We start from the raw sequence: 24756 nt of genomic DNA, 5'->3' as shown, positions 1-24756 counted from the left end.
AAGGAGGCTTTTTATTTGATTTGACCAAATACACACAACTGGACTGAAAAATCCCTCTGACGTCACGAAGCCAGCAGAGAGCAGTATTTGGCAGGAAATGGACAGTAAGCGTGGTTCGAGTAAAAAAATCATCCCAACAAAATCTGCGTGCTTCATAAAAAATAAAAACAATAAAAGATAATCTTCACCTCGTCTGCAGCACCATAAATATTTCTTGATGTCTCGCCATTATGTACCATAAAGAGAGTGCAAAATGCAAAACAGTAAAAATACATATACATTTATTGCAGGTTGTAAATGTAAATAAAGTTTTTCACATACATGTTTTCTGTTTGAGTGGGATTTAGTCGATAAATGGGTATTTCGTCGCTGTTAATCATGTGTTCTATTTATCGTTTTCAGATTTAAATTGTGTTTGTGAAATTGTAGAATTAAGCAACAAAAATCCTAGTTTCTTGTCGTCTCCGTGGTCAGTTGATCAATTACTCAAGTAACCAATCACGACTCAGCTTCAGAAAAGAAGTGAGACGTGATTGGTTTGGAGCTGAGCCTTGAGCCATTTTGTCGTTTTCAATTGACAGAACTTGCTTGTAGATTCAGACGACATCTTTTGAAATTCTCATTTCCTAAAAAGACATTTAGTATGGCGCCCAAAGAGGTAATTGTAATTTTTGTATGATCTGTAGACTGCAAAATGTTGTTATTCTGTCAACTGATATAAACGTATTTCAATTTAAACCATTCCAAGCACACCCCTGCCAAATAATACTGACAAGTTAGCCTATTTCATCATTGTATACACAGTAAATGTGTGTATATATGCTTTTATTCCATACCCCTTAATTTTCCCTAATAAATACACCAATGATAGAACAACAATTATAATAATATTAATAATGACAGTTGTGATATAACAATATGAACAATAACACAAAGTTAACCATAGTTCTAGACTCACAATTCCAATCTCGTATCACTCATACCCCATTTTCTTCATCTCTGTATTCCGCCAGGAATATTTTTTTGTATTTAAAATTGAACAATTGAATAGTTGGACATTGTTTGATCTCGTCTTGTAAATTGTTCCAAATTTTGACTCCACACACAGACACACACATAGAACATGCAAACTCCACACAGGAGGTTCGATCTCATGACCTCAGAACTGTGTGTGTATATATACATATATATATATATATATATATATATATATATGTATATGGCGGCGTGGTGGTTAGCGCGTGTGCGGCACAGTTCTGAGATCATGGGTTCAAATCAGCAACCAATCTTCCTGTGCGGAGTTTGCATGTTCTCCCCGTGCTTGCGTGGGTTTCCTCCGGGCACTACGGTTTCCTCCCAGATTCCAAAAACATGCATGTCAGGTTAACTGGCCGGTCCAAATTGTCCCTAGTTGTGAATGAGCGAGCGAATTGTCTGTCCCTGTGTGCCCTGCGACTGGCTGGCAACCAGTTCAGGGTGTCCCCTGCCCACTGCCTGGAAATGCCATTCCAGCACCCCCCGCGACCCTACTGAGGATAAGAGTTGCAGATAATGGATGTATATATATATATACATATATATATATATATATATTTTTTTTTTTTTTTTTGTGTGTGTGCATGTGTGTATGTATATACAGTAGGTGGTTAACTTACAGCCCCACGGTGCAGAGGCTCAGGGTTCAAGTCCAGCTACCGCAACCTCCCCTTGTGGAGTGATTGGCCAGTTTAAACTGTCCCTTATTGTGAACAAGCGAGTGAATGGTTGTCTGTCTCTGTGTGCCCGGCGACTGGCCGGCAACCGGTTCAGGGTGTCGCCTGCCCACTCAACCCTCAACTATCATTGAAAAAAAAGTATGTTTCAGACTTTTACCATTGTTTAGTAAACAACAGTTGAACATTGTTGTTGTTTTTTTTAAATTACTGGTTTCCAAAAAAAGCTATTGAGGAAAAACTGTGTTTTGTGAAAGGATGCATTTCAAGCAGAACTTTCACTTCTGTGCTTTTTTTGTATTTGTGATCCCTCCAATATTTAAACAATGCTTTCCATAACCACAAGAGGACTTAGCTTGCAAAATGAAATTTCATTGCAAGAACACTGAACTTTTGCATTAACTTAGCAAGCACTCTTCAGTGCCCGACGTTTTCCGGTGATGTGATCACCTGTTTTCGGTCACCATGGCGGTCGCCTTCCTGCAGGGGTGTACCAAATGTCATACTTCTCCCCTTTGTCATCTCTTTTTGAAATTAAAAAGCATTATAAGTGTTAAAGGTCTGTACTTATTCCTATATTCACTATTCTCAACACACTGCTTCATTACAATTACTCTGGGTTGCCTACACTTTCTCAAACGCTGGATACAGGTAGGAGCACTAGGAAGTGAGAGCTCCCGCTATGTGTGGACAAAGAACTGATTAAAGCCACTCCTGCTAGTTAATGATAGGTTGTCATCCTGAAATCATTTTCAGATGACTGATGAGGAGCGCCAAACTACTGTATTTAAAATAGTTTAAAAAAATAAAACAAACAAAAAAACATTTCTGAAAATGTATTTATAAGTTATAGCATTGAATGAGTTAAATACCATCATTCTTTTTGAAACATCTCTGCCTCAGTTCCGGCTTCCCTCACATGGGTCCACCACCAAAAACCTGACAAGAATACATCTGTTTTCAAGTGCTATTGTGTAAAAAGCCAATTAAAAACAAACACTAGCATTTATATTGTACAGTCGATCATCCCTGTTGTTTCTTATCCAAACGAAAGCCCTCCTTTAACACCTCCTATTTCTACGTCATGAAGGGGATTCCAAACCCACCCCCTCCCCTTTAATAAGTCTTGCATCCCTGCATCCCCAGCACACAGCCAATCAAGCCTAACATTCGCTCTGTGTGCAGCAAGGAATCACTTTCAAAGTACACCATCAAGCAAGATAAATCCCTTCCTCTGCTTCACAAGTGCAAGTGGACACCAAACAGGATGAAGAAAACTCCAAATCCAGGTAAGCCAACTTCTAGTTCACTGATTCGGCTAGAGATTTTATCACAACCCCGTGGAGGATTTTTGTCTGTGTAGTGATCTCTCTTGAAGTATATTCAAGTCCAAGTTTGTCTTTCGGGACAGTTTTGGAGAACAGTTGTGCACGAAACACCCTCGGTAGTTCCCTTCGGGTCCCCTGACCAGAAAAGTCAGATGTTCATCTTAGATGACCTTTTTTCTCTCAGTGGATGCACCGGCCCCCTCGGGGTTCTGCTCCCATTGTGCTCTTTCTGCTATTGTGGAGTTTTTGGACTGTGTTTTATTTGGAACAGCTGCAGTTGCATGACCTAATACAGTCTAAAACATGTACTATGATTTGAGTCATTTTGATTTAAAAGGTGGTCTTATCTTCGATAGTTTTATTATTTAAAGAAGTCTGAAGACAGACGCGAGTTAAAGAAGTGATGTTATTACGTGCTTTAAACGGAAAAGATTTGTTTTAATTCTATAAAATATCAGAGTGGGAAAAGAAACAAGACAACTTATAAATTTATAGTTTAATACACACTCCAAATAAGGGAAGAAACCCAATTAAATTTTGAACTTACCAAGAAAACAAAGGACCGTAAAAATCCTTAAAAGTATAATAATCTAACCTGTTCCTAAAGTTCTCCTCAGAGCACTTTATTTTTATTAGATTCTCTTGTGTTACAAAAAGATCAACCTAATAGGGTCTGGTCAATAAATAAATAACAGCAGCATGATTGGCAATTACTGAAAATTGTTAGGACCAGAACGGACACAGGACCCAATTGCGTTACGTTTCTCTCAGTTTTATTGGAAGAAAGGAAAGGGTTGCACCCACGATCTGGTGATCGCTGGGCGCGGGAAGCAGGTCGCTCTGAACGTGGAAGTGGGACTTCCGTGGCGAGCGATGGCGTGTCGGGAACGGAAAAATAGAGCGCAAAAACGTGGTCAGGGTCGGAAATGAGTCGTAAGCCAGGAGAGGTGAGTAGAAGTGGTCAGGATCAAAAACTGGTCGAAGCCGGGGAACAGACGGGAGCAAAAAACAGGTGAAAATAATGAAAATAAAGTTGCCACTAGGCAATTGTATTTAATAAAAAATAAAAAAAACACCGACAAAAACAACAGTGAGCTTCTGTGGATGCTTGTAGGCAAGAAAGCTCCACTTGAAAAGGTAGGAGCGAGCCTTACCACATGAGTAATTAATCGTTGTCTTGTTGAAAATAACCCGGTGTTAGAATACCCTATGTATTAACACCCACCAAGACTAAATTGCAGACTTAAAATGGGGAAAGGACAGAGTAAGGAGAGACAAAAATATAAATGAGCTATTTAGATGCGTTAAATCAAAATAATGCCAGAATAATACCGAAAAAGATAAAATATTCCTGTTTTCAGTTCAAAAAATTGGTAAAAAAAGGACTGGGAAGAATAGGAAAAATCTAATTGAGTGAATTGAAATACACTAATTTGAGATAAGGGCATTTTTATACCAAAAAATATTGGAAAAATTGTTTATAAATACTTTTTTTTTCTCTTTCAATTAAAATGGAAAAAATGGATTGAGTGAAATTCAAATGAGTAAGATAACTCATAAATAAATAGATGCCATTCTCACATTAAATAGGTGAAGCTAAAATAGTAGATTTAATTGGTTTAAAGAGAAAAAAAAAAAAAAAAAAAAAGGGAGAGAGAAACATAAAGGGGAAAGTTAATTAAATATTAAGAGAGATAATTTGGTGAAAATTAAGTGAGACTAACCTTAATACAATAGATTGGAAAAAAAAACAACTTACTTTTTCAATATTGAACTGTTTTAAATCTAGAGTAAGTAAATGGGTAGAGTGGAGCACATTATAGAGTGCTTTTGAAGATCTTCATTGACTTGAAATGCGTTGTTTAGATGCAAACCATTTGCGATTTATGGCATTACCTTTGTGGAAATACCGTAATGTATCCTAAAAAGGAGGATAACGAATATACAGGGCCATATAGTGAACCGCGTCGATTAATGGCTGCTGCCTCTTTACTGAGGAAGGAAGAGCAGGCACACAGTAATACGCCTCGCTCCACGCCGCCCCCACAATATGCCAAATATCATTCACATGCGCTAATACCCCCCAGGCCATTTACCCACTTCCGAGGAGAAGCCGTGAAGAGGGTAGGGTTTTACCGCCCGATTCTCAATGGCTAAAAGGCCAAGTGGACCCCCTTATTGACAGAGTAAAACATAGATATAGATAACGAGAAACTGATTAATCCTGAGTAGGTCAGATCATGGGTCATAGCACGGCCTTGGCAGTGATTAATTAAAAAGGGAGTTATTTTTCTGGGTTAAATAATGGTTTTAAATCTAGAAGGGGGATTCACACGTGACACCGAGCAAGCTGTGAATAATTAAAAAAAAAAAAAAAAGAGGTGAATATGAGGACGCAGGAATTAAGTGGACACTAAATTAAGGAGAAGATAAGGTTATAGTTATAGTTGATACAATATTTACACAGAAATATTTGCATGTAAGATGTTACATACAGTTGAGATTTGTGTAATATGCATTTGGTGAAAAATAGTCAAAACATGTGACAGTAATTTTATAGATAAGCTATAAAAATAAAAGAAAATTATATAAAGGATGAAAATCTATTTGAAGGCAAATGAACATAGACATAACATATTGTTTTGCTTTAGAACAAGAAATGAGAGAATTGCAAAGTATTACAATAATAAATTCGACTACAAAAATACTGTAGTGATACAAAAACTACACTATTTTGTTGCCATAATGAGAAATATTATAGACTAAAAAAAAAAAAAAAAAAAAAAATATATATATATATATATATATATATATATAAAGGAAGGAAACGTTTGATTTTACAGCAAAAGTGTTGCTCTAACGATGTTTTTGAGTTTCAGAATTTTGGTTCTTGTCTCATTTGGACTCAACAATCCGCTGAGGAGAAAATGGAGGAACGGTGAGAAAAAAAAGTAGCATTACTAACGATGATGAAGATATTTGAATGGGATGAACGATGGTAAGTGAAACACCAATTTTTATGATATTAAAGGAATATGTCAACAATAAAGGCGTTACAGGTGAGAACCAGAAAAGTTTTGTGTTCATATTCGGCCGGTATGAACCATAACTATGATGAGTAGATCTCATCTTGTTGGAATCCATCACAGCGATCATCGAGCAGCGATTGGAGGACACCCTGAACTGGTTGCAAGCCAATTGCAGGGCACACAAAGATAGACAATTCACTAGCTCATTCACACATAGGGACAATTTGGACCAGTCAGTCCACTTGAAATGCATGTTTTTTGAAAGAGGAAAGTAAACCGTAACAATGAGAGCATGCAGGCTGGCTTGGAACACACACACCTGTTCCCAGGTCCTTAGTAATGCCGCACACGTGCTGGCCACTGCGCCACCGTGCTGCACACACATATATAATATATATCTCATCTCATCTCAGCAGCTGCACCGCTTATCCTCAGTAGGGTCGCGGGGGTGCTGGAGCCCATCCCAGCAATCATCAGGCAGTGGGCAGGGGACACCCTGGTATATATGATTTTTTTTAAACTGAACTATCAATAATGATAATATGATAGGAATTTTGAATTCCGTGTACTAGCTTGCTAAAAGATTTATAGATCTTGGCAGAACCCCTGAAATTTGGTGATACAAAGATCGAACTTATAAATCGGTGACAAATATAGTAGATATCTGCGTATTCATTCAGTTTTGATCATCGAATTATTAATTTATTTTCTGCATTTGTTGATGGTAATTGCGAATAACAGGCTTGTCTTTTTCCATTTTTCTACTTACTGTACTTTTCTTTAACATCTTAGTACAACATAATTCGTGATATCAATCATCAAAGCAAATGAGCCGTTTGAAAGCAAGCTCTCTTTGATGAATTGAACAAGGAAAAAAGCCGTTTGTCTAATAAAAAGACTGACCTTCGCTCGACAAGAATTACCAACAACAATGACGTAATCTCGAAGCGACGAGATCTCATTAGTGAAGATCGGCGTGCAGGAAAAAAAAAAAAAAAAAACTCGTACAGCAAATTCAAAATAACGACAAAGCTTGTAATGCGTTAAATCTTTGTTAAAGAGTAAACTAAATGATAATGAAAATTTAAAGGAAAAAAAAAGGTTGCGTACCCAGCATAAATGATGCGTCTTGGACAGGTAAGCGGGAAAATGAAAACACTGAGTGTATAATACAAGATAATTATACAGAATAGTATAAAAAGAAAGAATATTTGAGTGAACAACTAATCATTTTTCGTTGAAAATGCGAATAGCAAAGGGTAATAACTTTAAGACGTGTAGTTTTGCTCTTAATAAAGAAAGGACGATTAAAGCAATGAAGCTGACTAAAAATGGTCCATAATTTTAGTGTCAATCTTCTTGTTCGTAAATGGACAAATTCAAAAGAGGCGTAAGACGTAAAAAGATTATTTCCTTAGTTGTTCTCGTATTACAGAAAAGAAAATTCGAGACTAGAAATAATTAATAACGTAGCTGAAGCTATTTCAGTCAATGAATGAAATGTTTCCTTTAAACAAAGGAAAAAAGAAACGTATTAATAGTCGGACCAGATCATGTTGATCTGTATAGCCTTGGTCACGGGGGATCTTGAAGGGCTGCTTAAAACAAAGACTAATGCGTAGAAGCAAAGATTGTTGCGCAGAATAAAAGATATGAATGAACAAAATAAATACACTCAACAAAATGGTTCATGAGTGACGGGTATGTATTGCTCTATATTGAATCAATAACAAAAGATTGATTATGATTACAGAGAGAAGAAAATACAATTAGAAAAGTTATGACATTAAGTTCGATTTGGCATTTTTAGAGATTTTTTAGATCTTTTGAGATTTTTGATGTTTAGATAGTGTGTGGGTTTGGAATTTTGACAAATTTAGCCCAAAGGACAATGATTACACACTGATTTTTTTTTTTTAGAATGAGTGTTACGATTGACAAGTGATAAGCAAATGTGTAACAAATACTGACTTATGGTTTGGTTAAGTTAAAAGGAAACGGTTTCTATGGAAGAGCATTTTTACAGTAGAAGACAATAAGAAACTGATCAATCTTGAAGAGAGTCATAGGAAATAAAAGTAACGGATTAGTTGATTTCGAGACATATCGGGCTAATTTAAGAATAATTGCATGGGAAATAAATGGGTAGAAATTGATTAAACTAAGATAATGTCTACTAGTACTTAAATTTAGAGAAAAATTTAAGACATAGAGTAATCCGGCCAATTTACTAAAAAAAAATCCCACTACGTAAGCACAGTGGAATTAACGAGACTCTCAAGTGCCAGTGAATTCCGCAAAAAGACTCTTTCTAAGTCTCCAAAGGACATATAAATCTGTCAAAAAGAGGCCATGGACTAATTTGCTGAAAGAGCCAAAGACATCAGTCATCCATTGTCTGCGCCGCTTATCAACAGCGAGGCCAAGGGAGTGATATGGAGCACATCCCAGCTAGGCTCATAAACAACGAGCTCAAGGGAGTGGGGGTAACACACACGGCGAGACGTAAAGTGTTGGGCCTGCGGTCGAAAGGTCACATGTCCTTTGAATGTGAAGAAGAAAGCTCTGCTGAGCAACACCAAACAGCGTGACTAGGCCAAGATAGTATTCAGACATAAAGTCAAATAGATAGATAGATAGATAGATAGATACTTTGTTCATCCCTGAAGGGAAATTCACATTTCCAGCAGCATCCCTGAGCTGAGAACAAACAATCGAGAACAATCGAAAATAACACGGGAGCTGCTGGAGTGGCTGCCATTCGTGACGGCGCCGGAAGAAACGATTCAATTTGAATCATGTACAAACAAACAAACAAAATATTATTGCATATGGTAGCAGTTCTTTTATCGAGCAAAATATAGAGTGGTTTTCGAGTGCCCTCTTGGAAACAAATGAAAATCATGGAACTTCAATGGACGCTCAGATGCCAATTTTTGAACGCTCATTGCAAATCCTGTTGCGTTTTTGCTTTGGAAAATAATTGTTCATAAGTATGAAACTGATTGTGCTTACTTGAATAATGATTTGTGTTTATGGTAACTGTGTGTACAAAATAATGTATGCCATAGCAGCAGTATTCTTACCTGACCCACTCAAGTCACTGTTTAAACAGCATAACTGGCTTATGGATAGATGCGTACCGCATATCTCGTTGTGCAAAAAGAAGAGCATCAAATGGCAAGACTTGGAAAAATTAGTGTACAAAGGAGAAAGGCTCTTTTCTGGTCGGTGACAGTGCAGTCAGAAGTACACTTAACAGAAGAACAAGAATGACAAATCTTTTTAACCGGAGAGGACGAGGAATTCCCGAGAAATTATGGTCTCAGGGGCCTACTGACGTGGGCCTTGTAAAAGGGGCATCCCCTGTAGTAGTCAGACCAAAAACAGAGCATCGCCCTAGAATAAAACAATATCCACTCAAGCCAGATGCTATGGCTGGGATACAACCAGTGATTGAAAATTTAATAAAAGCAGGGGTGTTAGTGGAATGTGCCGACTCCCCAGTAAACACGCCACAACATGCACTCTTGGTTAATATCGTGGACCTATAACAACTCTGTGACAGTGACTGTGCCACCAAATGCCACCATTGTGATGTCCATACCGATAACCTCTTTAAAAGGGTTCCAGTGAGGCAGTCTAGGGAGACAGCCAACACATATTACTGGGCAAGGGTGGGAGGAGTACTGGTGGTACGTGTTTGGACACGGAGCGTTCCAAGGGTGGGAGTATTTGGTTATAACGGAAGCAGGGGAGTACTGGACCCCAGGGGACAGCTCTGAGGCCCAGTATTTCAAAAAATCGGGTTAAATTGCAGCATCAAGGAAGCAATTTACAACTGACTATAACCGTTACAAACCAGACAATTCGACCTCCGGGATCAGATTTTTTTTAACAGCACGTGCTGGGGTTTCACGTTATGGGCCTGGTCCTCGGGCATGGACCCCTTTTTCCCGGTCGTAGTGTGTGTAAATGACAGTATGAAATCGACTGATCAGCCAAAATTAAGTAACTACTCTGTAACGACAAATATCACATCAGTAAGCATGTCAGTCGAAGACATTGATGGGTGGTTCAAAGTTACCACAGGAATTTCAAGGATAGATAACAACTGGTTGCTAATGGCTGAGCAGGCGGCACATGCTGTCATGAATGATTGTGTTGTGTGTAGTCTGAATGATATACAATGTCACCAAATGTTGACAGTCAATATAACATTTAAACCACTCTCCCGGAGTGACATCTGGTGGTGGTGTGGAGAAGACAAGTTGTATGATAGACTACCGTACAAAACCACGGGATTGTGTGCATCTGTGTCTCTTATTTTACCTGTGTCTATAACCGCCACCACAATCCCTGAATTGCTAACATCTGTGAAGAGCTTGTTACCACATGCATGGAAAAGTAAAGGTCTACCTATGCCTGGAGTGACAATGATCCTACATACATCGACAGCATCGGTGTTCCAAGAGGCGTACCAGATGAATACAAATTAGCAGATCAAGTAGCAGCGGGTTTTGAATCTTTGATTTGTTATTGGTGTACAATTAATAAAAATGTTGACAGAATAAACTATATCCATTTCAATGTGCAGAAGTTAGGAAACAAAACAGAACAAGGTTTCTCCGCCATACACGAGCAACTCTCTGCTACCTCCCTCATGGCTTTCCAGAACCGGATTGCTGTTGATATGCTACTGGCTGAAAAGGGAGGGGTCTGTTCTATCTTTGGTGACCAATGTTGCACGTTCATACCGAACAACACGGCAGCAGACGGAAGTCTGACAAAGGCCCTGGAAGGCCTCAGGTCACTTAACAACAAGATGAAAGACCACTCAGGAGTTGACACATCAATGTGGGATGGTTTTGGAGATACGTTTGGGAAATATAAAAAATATTAATATATGGCTATAGCCGTTTTTGCGGCAATTCTCACATTGTGTGGATGTTGTTGTATTCCGTGCATAAGAACATTGCTAACGAGACTAATTACAACAGCTCTTGCCCCAATGCAGGCAAAGATGGTACCTTTGTATGCTCTGTTGCCCTCGGACACCGATGCTGACGATGACTCTGGCAATTACCATAAAAATGACGATGGTGAAAATTGTAATGACACAAATGTTGATGATGATTGCCTGTCTCTGCATTTTCATGATTTTTACTCAGATCCTGGTCATTATGACGACAACCTCTAAGTGTAACAACTGTTGTTGTGTTCATGATTTCTCTGTTGAAAATCGTATTGCGAAGTGACAGTTGAATGAAGTATTATATCACCTGTAGGATAAAGAGGAGGGAATGATGGAATTGTATTTATCCTACAGTTGACATTTAATATGTTATATGTGTTCTCAGCCATTTTTGAAGAGTTCTCAGCCCGTAAACTAAACTCCAGGGCCATGAGTTGTGTTTTTACAGACTGTGTTTTGTTCTCACATACCAACGGATGTACCCTGACCTATGACCTCTTCATGCCATAACTCAAGATTGTTTTTCACCAAAGAGCCTGGGAAAAAGGAGTTTCCCAGGACCAAGGTCACCTGTCATCATTGGATGGAAAGCAGACCTTCGAAAGAAGACTAATCAACTCTACGTAGCAAAGGCAAAAACTGAATATTAGAAGGGAGGTTTTTCGAGGAGACTCTCAGAGCCAGAGCCGAGCCGAGCCAGAGCGCAGCAAGCAGGGCAGAGCGAGCGAAAAGATGTCTAACAACAGAATGTCGGCGGCTCTCAATATGATGATTAATAAAGTAACTAATTATAAAGAACCGATTCTCTTTGTCCTATATTGCAGAGCGTTTTATTAAAAATGTTGGGGACATGAACCTAACAGTCTACTTTGGAAAATGATATTTTATTTTTTCTCGAAAAAGTTGTTCATTTTAATTTTATTCATGTACAGAGCACAAAGTTATATTAAACTTGCGTCTACTTCGACACATATATTCGACATAGTTCACTCTTTTTTTACCGTTAATAAAATGCAGAAACATTGCATAAGAGGCAGGGTTGAAAGCTCGTGACAAAAGTCGCGGCTTACGGTACTATTAACAAAATGCACTGGCCCTAGCGCTCAACACTAGAAAATTGAAAAGGATTGCACTGAAAAGAAATCATTTTTTCTTATTTTACGTATTATTTTTCTTTCATTTTTGACTGTTGTCAGCTCAGACTGATGAATACTTAGCTTTAGTGGTTAGATTTTAGATTTTTAAATGTCTAGCATTGTTTTTGTGGCCGCAACTGTTAGCAACTGTCATTAGCAGCTTCTTTCATTTTCAACAATTTATCAGGCCCTCGGCTTGTAGTCAAATTTTTAAGTCAGCCCTCTGTCCTTTTGACTTTGACACCCCTGATATAATATCATAAAGAAATATGAATGTAAAGAAGATAAAATGATTTACCTTTGAAGTGATCTGACTTGAGCTGGTACAAAGGAGTTAGAGGGTGGATGCAGAGGAGGCAAGGAGAAGGCAACACCTGATTAAAAAAGAAACAGATTCCGCTATCTGTAATTTGTATCAGTGTTGTCACTAATCCTGAGATCTTAAGTGAACATTAAATATAGGCCAACATCTCACTCTACTTTCTCATCAGTGTTGGTCATTCGCTCTTTTCCCAGGTGGGAAACCGACGGGTGTCCTGTGCGGAGAATCGTCCGCCCCCTTCAGGAGAGGCGCTCCCAATGCCGCGAACTCCACAGAAATCCCCACAATGGTAAAAAAAAAAATGGGGTCATAAGAGCACAAGGACGACTACTTCCTTCGTTCTTCTTAGTCTTAAATTTGGATACTGTTTACTTGTGAAGACTCGTCTCTCATTACAGTTGGCTAAAGGAAGGGTGGAAAAATATAAACAGGAAGTGAAAGTCATCCACTTCTGCTATACTCCACTTTCATTTGTTTACATTTTGACCTCTTTCCAAGAGTACAAGTAAATAGTGGGGGGGGGAATTTATATGTGTTATACAGGTTACATGTTAATCAGGGATCACCAACATTTTTGAAACTGAAAACTACTTTTCTGTTAATGAATAGTTCATAGGGCAGTTTCATACGCATCTTACTTTAACATACCTCTACATACGAGCTTAGTCTTTTCTGGGGTCGTGTCTGTATCTCAGCCTGGTCGTGTAACGAGCACATTTTCCAAATACGAAATCATTTGAAAATAATTCATGGTTTCCAGGCCTTTCAAAAGCATCCTTGTTAACCCTAAATAACTAAAAGCAGGCTTCCTACAGGTGCTTGGAATCTGAAAATGTTTGAATTTTAATGTCATGTTTTCAAGGATTGGAAAGTTCTTGAATATTGGGTAAAGTGTTTGTAAATGCTTGAAATTGTTGCCAAAAGCCTGCTTAAATATTAAGCAGACTGATCTCTGCTGACTTCGCTTTGCCATTGTATTTCTTCACTCGAGATTAACTGCAGATGACTTTAGTTTGTATGGTATCCATCTATGAAGCGTCATCACATCCTATGGGTTGCCCCAAGTGGACAGGTTCATGCTACACGTAAACTTGTATTAGTGCAAGGATTCCGCATCAATTATGGGCATTTGTTATGGGTCATAGAAATTGAGGTAGCCTTTCTAGTGATTAATTCCTGCAACTGAAAATGTTTGCAATATAGTACTGCCATTTTTATTCAACACCTAATAGGGAGACATTTGTTTCAAATACAAATATATTAGCGATTTACCCAAGCTCTACAAATCGTATGTTTCGACAAATGCACATTCAAAATTAAATATCGCTCATGATATCTTTGTGGCTCCGGATCTTTTAACGGTATTGAAAAAAATGGGAAATTTTCTTTTGAAGTAATTAAAAAGTGAAATATGTCTTGATGCGTATGAACACTATAGGAATCACATTTCCTAGCAAATTCCAATGACCCGTCACTGGTGAGCTATTTTCCAAACCAGTCTGCAGGCTACTCAGGTAGGGGGCACGTACATTTTCATATTTAAACATGTTTTTAGCCGCAAAAAAGAAAGCTATCAAATGTGATGGCAAGCTAATAATAATGTGGGTAAAATGTATACGTTTGCACAGTCTGCTTTGATGACGAAATCTTTTTGGGTTTTAGGATGGAGACGCGCCCGTTTTGGACAATGGTGAGTACTGCATGTTTCTTTTCCTTATCACTTCATCTGTGCGTGTTGCTTACCCGTATTTCTGCCAAGTATGATGAGAACTACAATGGCTGATTGATATGATTCTGGCAACAGAACAGTATCTTTTTTAAATGTTTGCATTAGCCAGAGCAGCTGCGATTTTAGACTCTTTGAAACCAGGTTTAACTTTCAGCACTTGTAGTCTAACGCAGTTTTTGGGGATTTTATCAGGACATAAAATTGTTTCTTGCTTTGTTTGTGGTTGACTGATTACATTTCCATTTTTGACCATAGCCTGGGATTTTAGTATTTTTTAACACAATAATTTGGGTCGGACCATTCTAGGGCTGCAACCAAAGACGATTTTAATAGTCAACATTAGCGGCAATAGACCAGTAAGTCGAACAAATATTTCGTGCATTTTGCGTCGTTCATTCAGTGGTCAACTGCAAAGTCCGTATCAAAAGAACGATTCTCAAACGGTTTAAACAACTGACATTTGTCATTATCAACATTTAACAACTGACGTTTGTTCTTCGGACAGCATGCATTTAACTTCTCATATGTCTGCCAGACACAGTCTGGCATAACGCTCAAGCTCTTCTTTTATTGCGAAATATCCACTTATAAAATGTACAATGAGGGTCATCAAAACAGTATTGGCTTGAAATGTATTGAATCTTACTGAGGCGAGTCGGACTCCGTTTCGCTCAACCAGCCGACTGTTCGTGCATAATCGAGGGACTGCCGTCATTCTCAAGGTTCGCTTTCCAAGTACAGTAATCCTTCGCTACATCTCTTTTCTGTTATAGCTGGTTCACTGCTTCGTAGATTTTGGATTGAATTGTCGTTATTGTCATTGACAAACGTATCGGGCGTTGTGTTCTGCAGCAGACAGCAGACGGGGGCAGGTTGTATGTGTTTGTATTGAGTGGGCGTGACTATTTGTGTGTGAGCGACTGATTTATGCAGGGCAGGCACACAAGTTAATGGGTCCACCCAAAACAAATGGTGACAGCTAACTTATAGCGGTTTGGTACATTGAAAAGAAATACATCAATTAAATGGGTCTCTGAGGAAAGTCAGAAGAGCCCAAGGAACCGTTGATCTCCAGAAAGTGCTCCGGAACTCAGGCAGCGCCGGGAGAGAAAAAAATAGCTGCCCTGCAGGTTTGGCCTACTAGGCTATGTAACAACTCTCATAAACTAGCCTTTCTTAGCCTGTATCTCACCAACACCAGATCCATTACCTATGAAACGGATGACCAGGAGCTACTACTTGTGGGAAATTGCTACATTCGGGACGGCTGTATTTATTCGTAGCAGAAACTTGGCGTTGCTGTTTCGCAGGGGGATCTGGTCCCCATATATGGTGACAACTGAGGGATTGCTGTTGTATTTTTATACGCCGTATCCAGGCTAGAATGCTCCTACAATGTAGAAGTTTCGGTACGCGAACGTGATGTTAACGTCATCATTTCTACATGTTACCGTTTGAGACACATGGGAGACTCTGCAGGAAATATATTCATGTAGAGATTGCTCACACTATTGTAGAGCTAAAATCAGGCTTAAAAGAAATCCAGCCAGACCTGGGCTCATGGGTATTAAAGCTTGAACCAACCTGCGCACACCCAACTAAATTGATTTATCGAGCCCGAAGCAAACCTGAAATTGAATATTTTATTTGTGTGGTCTTGCGGGTTAGATAATGGCCAACTCTGCTTCTCTGGGTCCAATTGTGCCGCTGCCAGCGTACCCACGAACGCGCAGATGCAGAGTTCGCGAGAGGGGCAGAATCCACCGTGTGGATCCGCCACAAACAAAAAGAAACAAGAAACAATGACAGGGATATCATGAATTTAGGGGTTCATGGAAGATGAACACTTGTTTATTTAGAACTCGCAGAACAACCAACATGGAATTGCATACAGCTACATTTCAATAATAAACTGCAAAAGGTTGTCGTCGCTGTCATAAACAAACAGTGGCGCTCATTCCTAAATCGATAGCTGCATCTCGTGGTAGTTAGCAATATTTACATTAAATCACACCACAAGGAGAATCAATTATAAAAAAAGAGAGAAGCCCAGCCCAAACCTGAACATAATGATTGGCATTTTAAACCTGACCTGAATTTTGTGCCGGGCTCAGGCCAAAAATCCTACTATTCTCTGTTCGGAAATGTGTCTGGCGACTAAGGCTGCACGATTTTGGAAAAAAAAAAACTAATTGCAATTTTTCAGACCAGTATTGCAATTTTATTGCAATTTTTGATCATTAAAGAAATGAAATGAAATGATCTGCATTTATATAGCGCTTTTCAAGTCAATGAAGACTTCCCAAAGCGCTTTACAATGTGCTTCACATTTCCCAATAGCGGCCGTGCAGCCATGTAAGGCGCTAACCTGCTTATTGGGGGTATTAGGGGTTCAGTGTCTTACCCAAGGACACTTCGACATGTAACACAGAGGAGCCGGGATTCGAATTGCAATCTCTTGATCCCAAGACGAGCGCTCTACCTCCTGAGCTACATTTCTGTGCAAGTTTTGTTTTTTTGTGAGTACTTAATCTCAACGGGCAGCCCCTACTCAATGTGTCTTAATTTTCCTTATGCTGAGGTTTTTGAGTTTGCCCTTGCCCTCATGCAGGTTTTAGATCAGGGGATGGTGTAATGGTAGTCTGTACAGCCTTTTGAGACCTCCTGTGAATGAGGGTTATACTAATAAACATGACTTTACTGAAAGCGCCCTCTTCTGGGGGGCTTTGTTAGGGTTGCTGTCTGCTTAAATCTAAACTTAAAACTCACTTCTACTCCATAGCATAAAAATAGTCTGTGTAATATAGTGTAATAATCTGTGAAGCCCTTTGAGACTCTTCGTGATTTAGGGCTATACAAATAAAGATGACTTGACTTGACTTGACTCACACGGGGCCTAAAGAATTCAGCCCGACCTGACCCGAGTCGCGGATATATTAACCCGAAACCGTCAAACCAGACGAATTAACTTGATTTGATAACCAAGCCCGAAATAAACCCGAAGCTTTAATTTGCCGCCAAAGTATCAACAAAGCTTTACTTCGGCCCTGCGTACTTCAGATTCAGATTTACTTTATTGTCATTCGTGTACACAGAACGAAATGTTGATACATCTGACCCGCACAGTTTCCTTGAGCGTCAGCCGGGATAGATAAGATTAACCATGTCTTTGTCAGAATTTTAACGCAGCAGTTCGTCATCTCGCGGTTCGATGCCACTTCCAGTTGTTAAATGGTCCAGTTTATTGTCCAGAGAGCGAACGTTGGAGAGGAAAATGGATGGGAGAGGCGTTTTGAAGGGTTTAGCCTAGCGGTTAGCCCGGCCCGACAACCTCGCTTCCTCGTCCGGTCACACCACTCTCTTGCCACTCTGCTTCGCTGCTTTGTAGGCCGCTGGGTCTTGTTGACATAGCAGTCCGTGGCTAATAAACACTCCCGAGTGGTCGTAGCACCGAGCGCTTGATGTCTGGATGATCGCATATCCAGCAAAAAAAACTGCGATCGTATATGAATCTGCAGTTTGAGCCGACTTTGTGCGCCGTCAAAACTGAGTCGAAGACTGGGTCTTCTGGCCGAAGTCGGCGAGCTGTGCGTTGGCTTAACTTCGCAGCTTGGGGTTTACTTGGGGCTGAGCCTCAGATCAAGTGTGCACAGCAAGTGCAGCGCCAAAATAAACTGTTGGGCGCTGAAGTCTGCATTTCAACAACATGCAGATGACACACTGCAAATAGTGAAGTATTAGCTCAAAATGTAGAGAGAAAGTTTGTATGCTATTGGTAAGAAGCGGAAATGACGTCTGACGTGAGGGAGGCGGAAGGAGGAAGCGGCGTGTCCCCTACCCCAACTACGAGGATGAAAATTTGTTTGGATTTCGTGATTTGGAGTTAAACTGATGGTTTGGTAAGGATTTACTTTATCTAACTATTTCATTGAGTGAAAGTAATTGTATGTTGTGCGGATCCTCCACAAAGGGGAAAAAAATAAAAGATTTGCATTTCAAACCGAATTTGGGCGCGGTTCCGGCATAGCGTGCTCCTTGCAAACTTTGCTTCGCCTTTATTTTGTTGTGGCGTTAAAACTTACCTCTACTAATAAAATTATAATAAGTGTAAAGATAAGTAATGTTTTATTTACGTGTCTTGTTTGATCTGTGGATGGAATCTGTCGGTCAGTAAATCTGACAGATTCTTTTGTGTTATATTATAAGTTTAGGTCAGAATAACTGCGGGATTGGTCTCAAATTTCATTGGATATGGTCTTGAAAAGGTCTTAAAAAGTCTTGAATTTAAACGGAAAAATCCAGGGGGAACCGTGGTTGATTTTTGACGACAACGTGGACTATACCCGTTGCAGTCCTAGTCACTTTGCATGCATGACCAGCAGTTGACCTACCGATGGAACTGCAAATCATAAGCCGCCCCCCCATTTGTGTTTTCAGGCAGTGACTCAGCCGAGTCAGCAGCCGCTCCGGAGCGTCAAGACGACGCCCCTGCTGCCGAAGATCCCGTCGGGGGTCCGCCCACCGGACGTCGAAATCCCCCCGGAGGAAAGTCCAGCCTCATTCTGGGTTAAATGGCTCCCGAGCAAGATGCCCGCTCCCTCGTTCCCACCTCCTGATATTTCCATAGTGCCAGTCCTCCACATCTCAAGTGCATTGTTTTGATACTCCTTCTTCGGAACCGTTTTGTACTGTTGTTATTTATTTTGACAGAAGCACTTTATGTCCTTCAAAGTCGGGCGTCGGGTCCTTATCTTCACCGCTTTTCTCCCGTACCATTGTTTTTCACAGTTGAAATGGCACAACTTGCAGGCGACAACTCTTTCACTCTTGTATTTGTTTTAAGATTTCCCCTCCCCTCCTCCCCCCGCATGCAAGTCCAAATAATCACAATGATAAGAACCTCTTACTGTAAAGCAGGGGTGTCAAGCTCATTTTGGCCAGGGGCCACATCGTAGAAAAAGCACTCTCACAGTGGCCACACTAGTAAATTCTTTGAACAAAAACTGTGCCCTTAGCTGGAAGGCTCACAGTTAAGTTATGAATCTGGGGTGTGAGATTCAATTAAAAAACAATTATTGAGGTTTTTCTCTCAATGTTTTTTTACCTTTACCAACATTTATCGTATTTTCCGGACTATAAGACGCTCCTGATTGTAAAGCACATCCTCAAAATATTCCTTTGTGAGTTGTGTTTGTTTCATAAGTAAGGACTATAAACGCATGAAACTAAAGGTACAGTTAGAGCGGAAAAAAATAGGGAAAAAACCCATAGAACATAAACATTATGAAATATGGGTACATAACTAAATTGACTTGATTCGTTCATACAAGGTTACAGAATGAAGAAGCATTTCACTGTAATACTCTAATGCATTTCCGATCTAATGGATGGTATTTTCGGTCACTTTTGAATTACGGGCAAATATTTGGATTTTAGGCGCGCCTAACAGTCCGGAAAATACGGTAATCTCTTGTGGCGGTTATCGGTTTTGCATCTGTAAAATAAAAAGGCAAATCATTTAAACCATTTCCACTATGGTTAACTCATGGAAATGTATGCATACTGTGTCGAAAATAGCTCACAAACACACAAACCTTTCCCTACTTTATGTTTCAATGACTTCTTTTTTTGGTAAAATAACATCAGAATATGTGTTTCCTCAAATGTACTAAATGGTCGTTAGCAAAAACACTTTGCTTTGCAAGTGTCGCCTGGCGGACAAATACAAAACTACAGGCAGCCGTTTGATGTCACGTGGCTCATTTTTTTCCTGCGCTTCTCTCGGCGTTGTCTCACAGTCCTTATTCAATCAGTCTGCGGGCCTGATCCTGCTCGAGGGTGGAACGTTTGACACCCACTGCTGTAAAGCCTTTTTTTGGTGTATGTTGTATTGCGACTGCATGGAAATATTCGCTTTTTTTTTTCGACCGAAGAGGAACATCCGTAATCCCCGGTATTCCAAATCTTGCCTTTTTGTATCTCTTGGGTTAACTTTTCAACGGAAGTGTGCCTCTTTTGCGTTTGAGTCAAGGTTAGGTGGTCCGCTAGCATGTCAACGTTGCGAGTTATCAGAATGTCTTGGGGCCTGATGTTCAAACGAAGCCGTCCTACATTTGACAAGTGACCTTATGAGCTCAGCCTTTGTTTTTTTTTTGTTTTTTCTGCACACTATCTCGTCACTTATCCGAGACGCCAAACAGCCAGATTGTTTTCTGACGTCCAGATTTAACCAATAATCCCCTCGGCTACCTGTACTGTTTTTCTCATTTTTATATATTTTCCCCTCATGCTGGATGTTAAAGTTGCTTGCAGACGTTTGAAATGAAGAAGTGGCACAAGAGGAAAAGTTGACATTAAAAATCAATTCAGACCATCATGGTTCCGTGTTTTCATTGGCAAGATTTCCCTCAAAAGGGCTTTGTTTTAATTATCGACGTTATCGCACAAATTCTCAACATACTCATTTGTTAAATCCATCATATTCTCAACCTAGTTCCAACTATGTTTTAATGTTGCTGTTTGGAGAAGGAACCATAAGTGTACACCATAATCAGCAATTGCAAAACAATTACAAATATCTCAGTCTATTGATAATGAATCCACAATGTAAACAGGAAACTTTAATTTTTTGAGTCTGTTACCTCAAATCCCAAACGTTCCACACAGTTGCACAATTGGACAGATGTTTTTATTTATCCAGCTGACCGTAACTTTTCCCACAGTTATTTAAAAATAAAAATCCATGTAATAATTGAAAACAAATAGTATATGTGTGTGTATATATATATATTTATATATATATATATTCAAATCCAGCTACCAACTTTCCTACAGCTTAGCCTTCCTCTTCTCTTTTAATAAGAAACCTGTCCATTGTCAGAATATATATTTATATATATATATATATATATATATATATATATATATATGGCAGCATGGCGGTGCAGTGGTTAGCGCGTGTGCGGCACGGTTCATGTCTTGGGAACCTCCTGCGTGGGTTCAAATCCAGCTCCAGACTTCCTGTGCGGAGTTTGTATGTTCTCCCCGTGAGCCCTGTGACTGGCTGGCAACCAGTTCAGGGTGTCCCCTGCCCACTGCCCGATGATGGCTGGGGTGGGCTCCAGCACCCCCGCGACCCTACTGAGATGAGATATATATCTCATTAGCTGTACCGCTTATCCTTATTAGGGTCGCGGGGGAGGGGCTGGAGCCCATCCCAGCCATCTGCGGGCAGTGGGCAGGGGACACCCTGAACTGGGTGCCAGCCAATCGCAGGGCACACGTGGACAGACAACTCACTCGCTCAGTCACACCTAGGGACAATTTGGACCGGCCAATTCACCTGAAATGCATGTCTTTGGAATGTGGGAGGAAACCGGAGTGCCCGGAGGAAACCCACGCAAGCACAGGGAGAACATACGCACGGGGAGAACATACAAACTCCGCACAGTAAGGCCGGTAGCTGGATTTGAACCCACGCAGGAGGTTCCCACGACCTCAGAACTGTGCCGCCTTGTGCTAACCACTGCTCCGCCGTGCTGCTCCTATATATATATACAGGGAGTGCAGAATTATTAGGCAAGTTGTATTTTTGAGGATTAATTGTATTATTGAACAACAACCATGTTCTTAATGAACCCAAAAGTCTCATTAATATCAAAGCTGAATATTTTGGAAGTTGGAGTGGGGCTTTTTTAGTTTTAGCTATTTTAGGAGGATATCTGTGTGTGCAGGTGACTATTACTGTGCATAATTATTAGGCAACTTAACAAAAAACAAATGTATACCCATTTCAATTATTTATTTTCATCAGGGAAACCAATATAACAGCTCAACATTCACAAATATACATTTCTGACATTCAAAAACAAAACAAAAACAAATCAGTGACCAATATAGCCACCTTTCTTTGCAAGGACACTCAAAAGCCTGCCATCCATGGATTCTGTCAGTGCTTTGATCTGTTCACAATCAACATTGCGTGCAGCAGCAACCACAGCCTCCCAGACACTGTTCAGAGAGGTGTACTGTTTTCCCTCCTTGTAAATCTCACATTTGATGAGGGACCACAGGTTCTCTATGGGGTTCAGATCAGGTGAACAAGGAGGCCATGTCATTAGTTTTTCTTCTTTTAGACCCTTTCTTGCCAGCCACGCTGTGGAGTACTTGGATGCGTGTGATGGAGCGTTGTCCTGCATGAAAATCATGTTTTTCTTGAAGGATGCGGACTTCTTCCTGTACCACTGCTTGAAGAAGGTGTCTTCCAGAAACTGGCAGTAGGACTGGGAGTTGAGCTTGAGTCCATCCTCAACCCGAAAAGGCCCCACAAGCTCATCTTTGATGATACCAGCCCATACCAGTACCCCACCTCCACCTTGCTGGCGTCTGAGGCGGACTGGAGCTCTCTGCCCTTTACCGATCCAGCCACGGGCCCATCCATCTGGCCCATCAAGACTCACTCTCATTTCATCAGTCCATAAAACCTTAGAAAAATCCGTCTTGAGATTTTTCTTGGCCCAGTCTTGACGTTTCAGCTTGTGTGTCTTGTTCAGTGGTGGTCGTTTTTCAGCCTTTCTTACCTTGGCCATGTCTCTGAGTATTGCACACCTTGTGCTTTTGGGCACTCCAGTGATGTTGCAGCTCTGAAATATGGCAAAACTGGTGGCAAGTGGCATCTTGGCAGCTGTACGCTTGACTTTTCTCAGTTCACGGGCAGTTATTTTGCGCCTTGGTTTTTCTACACGCTTCTTGCGACCCTGTTGACTATTTTGAATGTAACGCTTGATTGTTCGATGATCACGCTTGGCAATTTTAAGAGTGCTGCATCCCTCTGCAAGATACCTCACTATTTTTGACTTTTCAGAGCCTGTCAAGTCCCTCTTCTGACCCATTTTGCCAAAGGAAAGGAAGTTGCCTAATAATTATGCACACCTGATATAGGGTGTTGATGTCATTAGACCACACCCCTTCTCATTACAGAGATGCACATCACCTGATATGCTTAATTGGTAGTAGGCTTTCGAGCCTATACAGCTTGGAGTAAGACAACATGCATAAAGAGGATGATGTGGTCAAAATACTCATTTGCCTAATAATTCTGCACTCCCTGTATATATATATATATATATATATATATATATATATATATATATATATATATATATATATGACAATTTAAACGCTCTTGGTGTCTCCTTTTTGAAGGGACTGTGTATTACCAGCTCAGTAGCCTAGATGGTAAGGCGCCCGCTTTGAGACTGGGAGGTCGGTGGTTCGCGCCCCGGCCGAGTCATTCCTAAGACTTAAAAAGTGGTCGGCGGCGCCCTCTGTTGGCTGCGGCTGCATCGGCTCGCTACAACGGGTCAGGTGCAATCGACATTTCGTTCTGTGTACATTGTTACACAGAATGACAATACAAGGAAATTATTATTATTATTATTATTCAACATCAACTGGTGGTAGAAAAAGAACTTCATTTGAAAAAAAAAAAACAATATTGAGTTGAATAATAAGCAAAAAATATGAACTATTATGTAAGAATGTATTCTTTTAAATACTTGGTGGTTGAAAAATGAGCATTTATTTGGAATCACTTCACGGAGAGCATGCTGACATGATTGTTGCCATCCTCTCCTGAGTCTACTGTCAAAAAGTAGGTTTTTCCTCTTTTTGCATTTTAACATTTAAAAAAGACAAAAATCGAATCAAGTTAAAGAAACGTGTTTTTCAATGTAAGATACTTTTTTTGCTTGATTTAAGTATTATTTTGTTATTGTTTTTCTTTTTTTTAGCTTTTCTCCTTTTCATTTTTACTTCTTTTGTTTTAGTTTTTTCCTTTTCTTTTTTCCCCTGTTTCTTTTTTACATTTTCCTTTCTTTCCCCCTTTTTGTTTCATTTTTTTCCTCATCTTCCTTTTTTTCCCCTTTTATTATTTTTTCTGTTCTTTCCTTTATTTCTCCACAAAAGGCAAAGCAAAAAAATCAAGGGGAATAATGTCAGGTTTCGTTGACTTTGAGTCTCTTTAGTATGTATTCTTCTTTGCGCTTTTTAGCACTCGTTTTATGTTTCACAACACCAAACAGAAATCTAGTACTGTAGTTACACACTGCATCTTCAGGGCCATATTTGTAAAAATATTATTAAAAATGTTGTTATACATCTTTTGGACCTATCTAGGAAAAGTCCTTTAAAGTGATATAAAATATAATTAAGGCAGGGGTGTCAAACTCATTTTAACTCGGGGGCCACACGATAGAACAAACATTCTGTCGGGAGCCGGACTAGTAGATTAAAAGAAAGAGGGAGGGAAAAGGAGAAAGGGCAGGACAAAGAAAGAAAAAGAGAGAGAGGGAATGAGCGTGAGAAACAAAAGGTAAAAAGTCGTGAGAGAGGGGGAAAAGAAAGGGAGAGGAAGAAAGAAATCCAAAGAGAAAGACAGACAGAAGGAGAGAAAGAGAAAAGAAAGCGCAAAGGGTATGAAGAGAGAAAGAGAAAAGAGAGCAAAGTAAAAAAAAGGAAGTCTGAG

General features: G+C 39.8%; 1 long non-coding RNA gene across 1 annotated transcript; it reads left to right on the top strand.

The window, feature by feature from the left end:
- Nucleotides 1-640: 640 nt before the first annotated feature.
- Nucleotides 641-20607, top strand: LOC148360784 (uncharacterized). Its single transcript, XR_015851100.1, has 5 exons — nucleotides 641-658; nucleotides 2898-3001; nucleotides 12697-12791; nucleotides 14165-14192; nucleotides 18669-20607. It is a non-coding gene; the product is annotated as an uncharacterized LOC148360784 (long non-coding RNA).
- The last annotated feature ends 4149 nt before the right edge of the window (nucleotides 20608-24756 follow it).

Source organism: Urocampus carinirostris, chromosome 8 (assembly GCF_059441175.1).
Source record: "Urocampus carinirostris isolate Australia breed hairy pipefish chromosome 8, RoL_Ucar_1.0, whole genome shotgun sequence".
Lineage (NCBI taxonomy): Eukaryota > Metazoa > Chordata > Actinopteri > Syngnathiformes > Syngnathidae > Urocampus > Urocampus carinirostris.
The sequence above is the reverse complement of the archived record's forward strand: the minus strand, read 5'-3'. Positions and strand labels throughout refer to the sequence as shown.